Here is a 12183-nt window from a genome sequence, read left to right on the forward strand (position 1 = left end):
AACTTAAAAAAATGCCAGCTTAAAATAAAAAAAGAAAGATATTTAAAAAAACACCAGGTTAGATCACCAATGATATGTCTTTTTTTCACTTTTTGTTTGTCAATTTTTTTTAAAACAGTATTATCCTATTTGGACAAGATTTTCATAAAATGAAAATGATCATTTCACTCATAAAAATGAAATGTAAATTGATTGAGATCTCTGAAGGAGAATTTAGTAATGAGTAACAAGGACCTTACCTTGTTTACCTACTTTTATGAAATACTCAATTCCAGAAATTTATCTTACAGCAACGGTCAGAAAAGCACACACACATTTATGTCTCTAGATGTTTGTCACGAACTTTCTTAATTTTGAAAAAGAAAGGCAACAAACTAAGTATCCTTTACTAGAGGTCTTATGAAATGAATTATGGTGAATTTATGATAGATCATGATACAACCATCAAAATAATTTTTAGAGAATCGTTAGTAGCATGACAGAATAAATACAAGTTGATAAGTAAAAAATATATTGGGCCCAGCCCCGCAGCATAGTGGTTAAGTTCACGTGCTCTGCTTCAGTGGCTTGGGGTTCGCAGGTTTGAATCCCAGGCATGGACCTACCTATGCACTGCTCATCAAGCCATGCTGTGGCGGCATCCCACATACAAAATGGAGGAAGATGGGCACAGATGTTAGCTCAGGGCTAATCTTCCTCAGCAAAAAGAGAAAGTTTGGCAACGGATGTTAGCTCAGGGCCAATCTTCCTCACACACATACAAATATATATATATATGATACTAGGTATATACAAATATTTCAAATTTAGATTGAAGGCAAACACAAGTTTTTGAAGTATTCACAAATAGTATTCATTAAAAGTTTAGCAAAGATATTTATGTATGTGTGACTAAGCTTAAAACATCTACCTGTTTCAAATTGCAAATATAAGATAAGAATATTGGGTAAATGTTAGGTAATTCAACAAATAGTGTTTGAATAATTAGCATCTCTTATATATATTTTTTTAAACTTCCATAATTGTTAAAAGGTCAGCAACAGGGCAATGAAAATACTCATTATGATGCTATAATGATAGATACATGTCATTATACATTTGTCCAAATCCATAGAATGTACAACACCAAGCGTGAACCCTAATATAAAATATGGACTTTGGGTGAATTATGATGTTATCAGTTACAGTTGTAACAAATGTACCACTCTGGTGCAGGATGTTGATAATGGGGGAGGCTATATATGTGTGGGAGCAGGAAGCATATGGGAAATCTGTAGCATCCTCTTAATTTTGCTATGAACTTAGAATTGCTCTAAAAATATAAAGTCTTAAAAAAAATGTCAGCAACAGCCTAGAGCACAATATTTGCAGTCTATGACAGAGAATGTTAGATGTCCACTGAAGTCCATGTTCCCCTTTTATAGCATGGAATTGGTCCTAGCCAGGGGAAATATTTCCCAGCCTCCTTTTCATTGTCTATTCCCATGAGGGTAGTTCCAGAGAATGAAATACGAGTGGAGGTGCTTCACTTCTAGTCCAGGAGTTTTAAGAAGCAAGTGAGCATCCTTCATTCTCTCTTTATCCATTTGAAGGCTGGATGAAGTAGACTTTGAGGGCCCTGAGGATGTCAGTCCTGAGATGGAAGAGACCCCAATCTCTGAGAGATCACACATCAACCTGGAACACACACATTATATGAGTTATGTGTCATGTGAGTAATAAAGAAGCACTATGTAAGTGATAGACATGTTTCCATTTTGTTAGTCCCCCAGAATTTGGAGGCTTATTTCAGCAGTTACTGTTAACCATACAAATATATTTGCTATAAAAAAGCAAATGAGTAATATTTTAATATTAATAGAAAAATACATCAAGGTATTTAAACAGAGAACATCAGCAGACATTTCATGGAAAAATACTAAAAATAGCTGTTAACCAACATAGATACGCAAATTTAAAAGAAGTCTCTTCCCTTTGCCCCCAATGGGTTGGCAAAAGTTTGTTAATCATGCATGCTGGTGACAAGGTGGGGAAAAACTGAGGTTCTTGTATAGCATTAGTGAAATAGCAATTGCTACACATTTTTTGGTAGACAATTTGTAGAATTTAGCAAAAAGTATAAATATTCATACAATTTACATAATAATTCTCTTTCTAGTGCCTGTCCTTGAGATATTATTCCCATAAGTATATTACATCCAGAACAAATATATTCAGTGCAACTTTGAAATCATGAAAAATTGAAAACAACCAAATATTCATCATTATTGAAATGATTAAATAAAATATAGCAACACTTACAATGTTATACATACTATGTCATAATAAAAACAGAATGAAGTAGATGTCTATAAATGGATGTGAAGAGATTGCCAAGACACATTATTAGGTAAAATAAGAAAATATACAGTATGATCCCTATATGTGAATTAGATCTATTTCTAAATGCATAGGAAAATGTTGGAGGCATGTGCATCAAACAATTGTAAGTGTTTGCCTCAATAGTAAATTTTTGCTTTTTAGATAATATGATTCTCTACTATAGGAAAAATTTGCAAGAACATATTCATGTATCATATGTTACAAACAAAGTTTTTAGATTCATAATCTCTGTTAGAACAACTTTTATAAAAAGTGTTTCCCTCTTCAACATATTAGTTCCTTTAAGAGTAATATACATAATTAAATTGTGGTAAAGATGCTGTGAATAGGCAAAGAAAAATCATCATTAAGATGAAACTCTTGCTTGAAAGTTTATTATTTAATTTAGTAGATTCCCTATATTTAATTATTGGTATTCATTATTGATTATTGCCACATGTCCTGCATAAAAAGGAATCATATCTTCTGTCTTTGTTGTCCTCCCTGAATTATTTAATGTAAGCGATAGAAGAGTTAGTGGACATAACATTTTAGCACATAACAAACTTAGCTATCATTGTAGTAAGTCATTGATCTTCTCTGATGTTGAATGGAAACCAACTCTTCCCACTGGGATGTGGATAGAAAGTGCCGAAATAGGATGGATGTGTTTCTCTTCCTGTTTAAAGATTTCTAATTATGGCACAAGCATCCTTTACATAATAAATCAACATTACAATAGTAGCCAATGGTGGTGGTGTGCATTCATCTGTTATCTCAGTAGTTATTGTCTCCCAGAATGTGGTACAAATAATAATACAAAAACATAATTTACTACGGTTCAACAGCATAATCAAAGAAATTTGACAATATTTGTGGAAAAAGAAAAAAGCATTTAGAATCAAGTTATGTTTTCACTGTTAAAACATTATCTCTCAAAAGCTAATTCTTTATCTAAATTCATTTATTTTTTACCACTTAAAAGTCATATGTTTCAATTCAGCCATTAGTTGGTGATGATACCAATGCTGACAAACATTTAGTGATTTGCCAACATTCGAATAGTCAGTTGTTTTATCAGTCAGCTCTAGAGCTTAGATCTTTTGACTTTTGTCCCAGTATTTATTTTATTTCTATTAAATTTCATGTATTGCTGAAAAGCCCAGGCTTGGTAATCTAGTGGTTAAGATTCGGTGCTTGCACTAACATGGCCTTGGTTCATTTTCTGATCAGGGAACCACACCGCCCATCTGTCAGTTGTCATACTGTGGCAGCTGCGTTTGCTGTGATGCTGAAAGCTATGCCACAGGTATTTCAAATACTAGCAGGGTCACCCATGGTGGACGGGTTTCAGCGGAGCTTCCAGACTAAGACTAGGAAGAAGGACCTGGCACCCACTTCCAAAAAAATTAACCAGGAAAACCCTATGAATAGCAGTGGAGCATTGTCTGATACAGCACCAGAAGATGAGAGGATGGTACAAAAAGCCCGAGCAGGCTTCTGCTCTGCTGTAAACAGGGTCACTAAGAGTAGGAATTGACTGGATGGCACTAACAACAAATTTCTGAACAAGTTTAAAGAAACATATTGGGGTATGTTACATTAAAGAGTATAAACATATAATGAATTAACTCTGGAAAAATAATGATCATTCACAAATTTTTACCTTGCCTTGAGAAATAGACCTGTGTGTGTGTGTGTCTGTGTGTGTGTCTCACATGCCATAAGCAACTCTTTGGATATTGAGCTGTTAATGCCTCCGTCATTTACCTAGACTCAGAAATAGTGACACTAACACCCAAATAGATGTAAGGAAGGTTAAAAACAATTACTCTTGTTTGGGAGAATAAAATGTAGTACATAGAGAACTAATTCCTCAATTATTTTTTCATATTGTTTTGATTAAATAAGCAAATCTCCTGCTTATTTCATTAAAGAAACATACAATTACATTGTGTTAATTGTTTCTTCCTTTCCTTTCTATATGCACGCATTCTTTACAGTCTGCTAGACACTTGCAGCTCTAGTTACCACTTTTGTGGATTGTTCCTATGCTTACACCTCTTTTCCTGACTTCTCTCCTCCCAGCTAACTTCTTTTCTACCTTTCTGACTACTTGAATGTTGCCAGAAATCATAAATCAGCGTGTCTGCAATGATCCATGAGCTTCTGCTAAATGCATTTTTCTGCGTTCTCCATTTTGTTCATGGCATCACCGTCGTTCCAACTCAGACTTGACAAGCAGTGTGTTATTAGTACCTTCCTTCTTATCCACTCAATCCAATCAACACAATATGAAAGGCTTTCACGTTCCCAGCACTGAGAGATGCCATGACTTATAAACCACATTCTGTCATCTTGTAATTTTCAATCTAGTGGGAGAGAAAGGCAACCAAAAAGTCACTGTCTTATAAAATAATACTATAGAAATATCCAAGGCACTTTGATAGCATATTCCAGAAACTCCTAACTGATGTTGGGGAAAATGAAGAGAGGCAAGAAGAGATTGAGCAGAAGTCAGGGAAGGCTTCCTGGATAAGGTAGTGCCAAGTACTGGCAATTGCATTTTTGGAAGATTCCATGCTTCTCTTACACATTCAACCATTTAATGAGACAATTTTGTTTCAGGCTCTCATTACTCGTAGAATACACTGTTGCAAATGCGTTCACCAAAGATTCCTTTCCTCTTGTTTCTGTTTTATTCCTGTCTACTCTTTCACAAGGGTGTCAGTTGTTGGTCATCTGATATTTTCTACATTACTAATCTTGTTATTCCCCTATTAGAAAACTTTAAATGTTTCCTACTACTGACTATTACTCAATTCACAGACCGGACTCAGCCTTATATGTCACAAATCTAATTCACACACTCTAAGGTTGCTCTGTCCAATATGGTAGTCACCAGACACATATGGCTATTGAAATTTCAAGTTAAAGTAATTAAAATTGAATACAATTATAAATTTAGTTCCTTAGTCATATTAGCTACATTTCAAGTGCTCATAGCCACGTGTGGTTAGTTGCTGCTATATTAGATAACACGTATAGTGAATATTTTCATCTTCTCAGAAAGTTCTATTATACAGTGCTGCTCTAATTTCTCACAAAATTCAAGTAATTTTTTTCATCTATATAACTCTCACTTACTCACGTATATGATTTTGCTCCTTCTGATTTTTCTTCCTAGAATGTCTTTTCTTCCATTTGTCGTTGTTTAAATGACATTCATCCCTCAAGACCCAGTTCACCTGCTTTCTCTTCCATGAAATTTTCCCTGATTCCAATGCCCAGAGTGATGCTTAAATTACTTAATTTTCACAATTTATCAGTCTCACTTTGATGTTACCAGTTTATATCTTGCATTATAGATATTTGTGTACATGTCTTATTTATCCACTGGTGTATCAGCTCTATAGCCACCATATCTTACACATCTTTGCATTTCCTACAACACCTACCACATTCTTCACATATTATCAACTATTTATTAAATGATTAGATTTCAGTTAAGTTTAGTTCTTATATATATATACATGTGGCATTCATATCTATAATTTTTTTTAATCTTGAGTAAAAGATTTGGAAAGAGAATACTTGGAAGCTTAATATAAAATATCTGGAGGATTGTAATGTTATTACTTTTACATATTTCAACACAGAAAAAATGCTTAAAAATATAATTAATCCATTATCTCTCAATTAAAGAACATGTAATTACTCCAGTCTATGAGAGGTTTACAAAAATCCCTATTGACAGAAACTAGCAGCATTTTTTTTAATCAGTTAAGAAATAGGTTCAGTCAATTTTTTATGCCACTTCAATATTTATTTTCAAAATATTGATAATCCAGGTGCCTTCTAATCTGATTTCCAGTTAAACCACTTCTCACAGATGCTTTTTATCAGATAGCCTTGCATTTTCAGTTCTTTCAACTTATTTTTAAACACATCAGTGTTCTTTCTAGATAACTTCGGTCAAACAAATTCCTAAAAATAAAGATTTTGATGACCTGAATTATTTCTTAGAACCTATGAATCTCAGTCTAGAAACTCAGATGCATAAGGAATGTAATTTAATTTTTCTACAACTGAACCAGATCAAATATGAGTCCTTGTTCTACTATAACTTACACACATAATCATTATCAATTCAGGATTTTCTCACTTTTTCTGAAGCTTTGTGTAAGTTCTGGAGGACTTAGGAAGTGCAACACCATGGCAGGAGAGAGAAGTGATGGCTTTTGGGTCACGAGCATCATGATTCCCATCCACACCGATTTTCTTATCTTCCTGTTTGACGCCAGGATATTTATCCATGTTTGTTGCCTCTGTGCCATTCTTGACCCCATCCAAAAATTTCTCCTTATTTGGTGGACTCTCTGCTTCATATATGTTCCTCTCAGAGGCACAGAAAACATTCTACTCTGTAAGTTCCACTGTGTTGCCATTAAAAATATGTTACTGTTCAAAGCCCTTTACCATTATATGACATTTTTGGTGACATAGTAAATGTTTTAACAATCCTGATCCTTACTGAGTGCTGAGAATTCTGAGACCATCTCAGGATTTTGCCCAGGGGAAAAAAGTTATTTGCCACTTTTCTTCTTTTGCTTCTACCCTACGCAAGTTACAGACAATCCTGGGTTCTTGTCTCGCACTGGGAATTTCCTGAAAATAGGAGTGTGGTGCATTTCTGCTCCTGCAAGCTGAACATCTGGGTGGAATTCTATGGTCTGCTCTAAAACAGAGCTGGACTCCAGTTGGATTTCATGTGGAAGACATAGTTAAGGACCACCTGTATTTCATCTGACTTTTTTGTTTTATCGGGAGACTAGCCTGGCTCTTCAACTATTTCACTTATTCTTCCAAAATATTCCCCTAAGGAATTTGTTTTTAAACTTAAAAGTGCAGAATTGATTTATAAGTTTTATTCTATGTTGGTTCACAAACTGGCCCCCTACACGGAGGACAGGGAGTGACCAAAGAAAGAAGCAGACCACTCCAGACTGGCTGGTGGCAGTTTTAATAAGCAAAGGAACTTACATACAAGGCTTATCTTAAGTGGCTGCAAGATGAGTAGATCTCCACCCCTGCCTACCAGAATCTTAAAAGTTTTATAAAGAGGACTTAACTGGGTTCAGTCACATATACCATCCAGAGGGGCTCAACAACACACTGCTCTCTCAAACCTGTGTCCTTGAAAATGGCTCCCACTGTGGGAATGGTGACCAAAATATACATTTCAAGGACAGATGAGGGGATGAGAAGCTTCTGAATCCCGAGTTGAGCTCTTGGGTCAACCAGCAGTTACATCTTCTTTATAATCTCCTCCAACACTTCACTCCTCGTGACCAGCTCTTACAATCTTACACGTCCCCCTTTTCCACAAAGTGCCTTGAGTGGTCAGCAAGGGGTTTCATTAGCATGGAGGTGGCTTGTTTGGTGGCTGTCTGGCTGCATTGGAGGCAGATACCATAGCAACAATATAGGCACATGCAAGAGAAAACACAGATTAGGATAATGATTCACGAAATAGGTAACAATTTTTTCCACCAAGGGCCCCATGATCCAAACCATCCAAACCATGATCCCAAGTGCCCTAGGCTGGGAGTTGGATCACTCAGGCTGTTCGCTTGTGTCCTCATATGATTTAATAAAGATGATACATTAGCAGACTCATCAGATATGAACATACAATGTTCTTTTTGGATAATGGCACAGGTGCCTTCTTTCCAGGCAGAAATAAATGTCCAAGGCCATTCTATTTTGGAGAATGGCTTTTCTCATTTGAGACATTTCAGTGTTCAGTAAAGACAGGCTTTGCTGACTATCGTTTAAGGCTTGTTGGGTGAATTTAGTAGGAGCTTCTATGTGTGCTGTAATGTCCTCTAGGCCAATGGAGGGAACAAAGATGGTGGCCAAATGATTGTACCAGTGGAAAACAGAACTTGTCCATCTGGCCTTGAGGAGAAGGAGATTGGCAGCACTAGGAAGTTGACCTGGTTGTGCATACCATATGTATTGGCCAGGGGAGGCAGCACTGTCAGGCATGAGGAGGTGGACTGGAGGTGGGGTATGCCAGACCAGGACTCACACCTTCTCCTCTTTTTCAATGGTTTATGTTCCATTCCAGGTATAGTGTGTTTCAATAGGTCTGGCTTGCAGCAAGACAATAGGATCCCAGTGGAGATTGAGTAGTTCTTTCTCAGCCAGAGGTGTGAAGTAACTCACTCATCCTGGTACAACGTCCCATTACAAATTCTAGTAGATAGTGCCTTTTCCAGAAGTGATGGGGCTTGGTGTTCTCAGCAGCACAGCACATTGATCTATGGTGAAAGTTGGGGCAATGGCTGTCTCCTGTGACTTCCATACCTTTACATTGCTGCACGTCTAGGGAGTGGTCCCAAGTCTGGCATATGGGGTGACAGGCCCTACTGGTTGATCATTCAAATGTATTAAAGACTGGGGCAGTACTTTAGTCCACCCAGCTGAGGTGATTTTACCTGTTACTAATTTAATTTGCTGCTTTAATACTCCATTCTTCCTTTCTACCAACTGTACTGCTTGTAGGCTATAGGGGAAATGGAACCTCCATTCAACACCATGTTCTTTTGCCCAGTCTTACACATCATGACCTTTGAAATGTGACCCTTGATCAATGTCTATTCCACAAGGGTATCCATACATGGTACTCAGCTTCTCTAATCCCCTAATTGTTGCAACCTGGTTTGTGCTGTGACAGGGGAAAACGGGTTAGTCCAGACGCAGTGTCCACACAAACCAAAGCATATTTAGAACCCTCATTAGGAGAGAGGGGGCCAATATAATTAATTTGCCAATCCCTCACCTGTTAAGAACTCAAGTGAATGGCACCAGTCAACTGCTCATTTGGCAGTTGACTTGGGTGTTGTTTACAACACACAGGACATGTTATTACTGCCTTAACCAAGTCACTGTATTTCAAGGGCAATCTGGCATTCTTGGCAATATGCCATCTCACCAGGGTGCTACAGTGGCCGCTCTTTCTATGCAGCCAATCTGCTTTATCTACTGAAGGGTCAGGTGCTAGGGCTTGTATCCAAGTTAGGGCATCAGCTTCCTAATAGGCAAATGGTGTCAGCACCTTATGACTCAAGAAGTAGAAGACAATGAGGACTGCTTCAGGCTCTTCAGGCAAACCCAGATGTCTTTCTATACATCTCCTGACCCTACGAGTATTTATTCATGATCATCCACCCCTCGGCTTTCCATTGTCCAAGCCATAGGGTTAATCCCTTTAGAACAGCCCACTATTGGTGCAAAGGATTAATGGCAAGTGCTATGGGTGATCATCAGCCCTCTGAGTTCAGCCCACTGACTGCTGCAGTTCCTTCATGTTTCCATCCAGGTGGTGTCAGTGTTGGGTTGAATAGCGACTACAGTCCATAAGGACAGGTTGACTCTACTAGACTCATCTGCAAAGGGTAACAGACTCACTGGTTCCCAGTTGGTGTTTCTCATTAGCATCGGTTTCATTAGTCTAACTCAGAGATGGAATTCACTGATAGAGGTTTGAAGAGTTTCACCTTGTAGGATATCAATGCCTGATATATTCTCTGGTACTGAAGAGATAAAAACCTCATATTCTCATGGGAGAGAATGCCCAATTTGCAGTCTCACATGGACCTTTCTGATCATAACCATTTGCCCTCTATAACAATTGAAGGCGCTGAGGGGGCCAGAAACTTCTTAGGGTTACTATGTATTAGAGTACAATTGGCTCCAACATCAATCAGAGCCCTCACTTTTTGTTTATTTCTGGGGTACCAGTGAATAGTGAGCCCAACATGAGGCCTCCAGTCACATCCAACGGCCCTCATCTGGAGGCAATGTTTGCCTGTATCCTGTATCCAGGGCATGGGAGAGACCCACCCTGAATAGGACTATATCACTGAAGTCTCTGCTGGAGCAGGTGGGGCATCAAGGATGGGAGGGGCTGGGGGGCAGGTCTGAACTGTTGTTCAGGTTTCAAGGCTTTCCATAGGCTGACCAACACAGCCTTGTGTTGCTGGTCTATCCTTTCAGGTGGGGTCCTGGCAGCAACGAAGTCAAACCACATTTGCTTCTGGGTTACTTTTATTGGACGCTTTATAGCCAATTGGGATGGCCTTTTGGCTTTTTGAGCTCCCTCTCTATCTTGGGTCTTTCCCACAGCCTGTACCCATTTCTGGGGTTTTTCAGTTTCCCCCAGATCAACAATGGATTGCCCAACACCATAAATGTCTTGTCCTATGACTGGGCTCAGTATGGGTACCATCATCCCATACCAGGAGCTGGGGGCAGACTAGAGTATCTTGACTTTTATTCCTGCTGTAAATGTGGCCCAATCAGGGCCTTCAAAGACAGGGGCATAGATGGCTTGTCTCATTCCCAGCTCCCTAAGAATTTGTTGTATTTCTTCTATAGATTTCCAGGATGCCCAGGAAAGATTCCCCTCATTGAGCCAAGCCTCACTGCAAGCTAGAATAATCCAATCTATAAGGGAGTGAGTACCCTGAACCCCTTGAGTGCCAGGCAGGTGCTGGTGGAGGCATGGTGGAGGGCAGGGTGTGTGGTAATGTTGCTCATTTTCCCTGCCTCCTGCTTGGTCAGAGAAATGCCATGGCCCCCATATCCCAGAGCTACACTAACCATGCCTGGATAGTTTTCCTGGCCTCTTGCTGGAACTTGGCAGCTACATTAATAAGCTCAGTGGGAGTATATTCTCTTATCATGAATGTTTCCTGAATTGGGGGCTGCCCCACTGGCTGGAGTGGTTGTTGCTATACTTTTGCTTTTCTTTGTTTTAGAGGTCAAAGAGCACAGGGAGTTTCCCTCAATTCACTGTCAATCACCACAACATCCTCCTCCTCACTTTCCTCACTTTCCCAGGGATTCCACTACAGTGTTCCAATCAGGCTTTGTCACAAGCATTTTGACCTTAATCCATGGCAGCTTGTGCCCTCCCAGCTTTGCAAAACCACACACTGAGGTCTCCAATGTATTATCTTGCTCTCCCACCTTGTCTACTAGCCCTGAAGCTAGCAGAGTAGTGGACAATCACACGTCCTTCTCTAACCTCAGCTCCTCTTCCAACTTTCCAACAAGTTTCAGCCTCTAGTTGGGCATCGGTAGCCAGCCCACCACAGGGGGCATTTGTTTCCCTTCTTTGCTGCAGTGTGCCGTGCACAGTTTCTCAAGTAAGCACATTAGACCAGCCAGCATTCTTGGGGTGTCCCCACACTCAGGTGGTAGTCCACAAGCATCTAACATATAGACCACCTCTCCCCGCATAGAGATTGATGGCCAACTCAGGATTTCCCCCACAGATGCGTCTTTCCCAAGAACCATTTCTTCAGTCTGTCTGGCTCACCAACTGTTGGTTTGCAAACTGGCCCCCATGTTACCAGTCAAAGACACAGGCTCTTTTACCTGCCACGCAAAAGGGGCCAAAATGAAAACTGGAACACCAGGCTCATGGCAAGGAAAGGGGTTTATTTCAGGTTACGTCAGCCAGGAGATGAGACTAAGCCCTCAAATTTGTCTCCCCAAAAGATGGGAGGCAAGAGTTTTTAAAGGTTGAGGGAAGGTGGCTGCTTGTACGGATGGGGAGCATGTGGCCTTGCTGGTTGGCACCTTCTCACTAGCCTGCGTTTGGCCTTGTGAGGCTGCTGGCAGGGAGGCAGGATGAGGGAATCCACAGGTGAGTGTCATTGGTTGTCTGCCTCCGTGGTACATGGTGGATTCTAGTGCCAGGAAGCCGAAGAGTTGGGGTCTGGGAAGCTACAGCATCTTGATATTCTC

Source organism: Diceros bicornis, chromosome 21 (assembly GCF_020826845.1).
Source record: "Diceros bicornis minor isolate mBicDic1 chromosome 21, mDicBic1.mat.cur, whole genome shotgun sequence".
Lineage (NCBI taxonomy): Eukaryota > Metazoa > Chordata > Mammalia > Perissodactyla > Rhinocerotidae > Diceros > Diceros bicornis.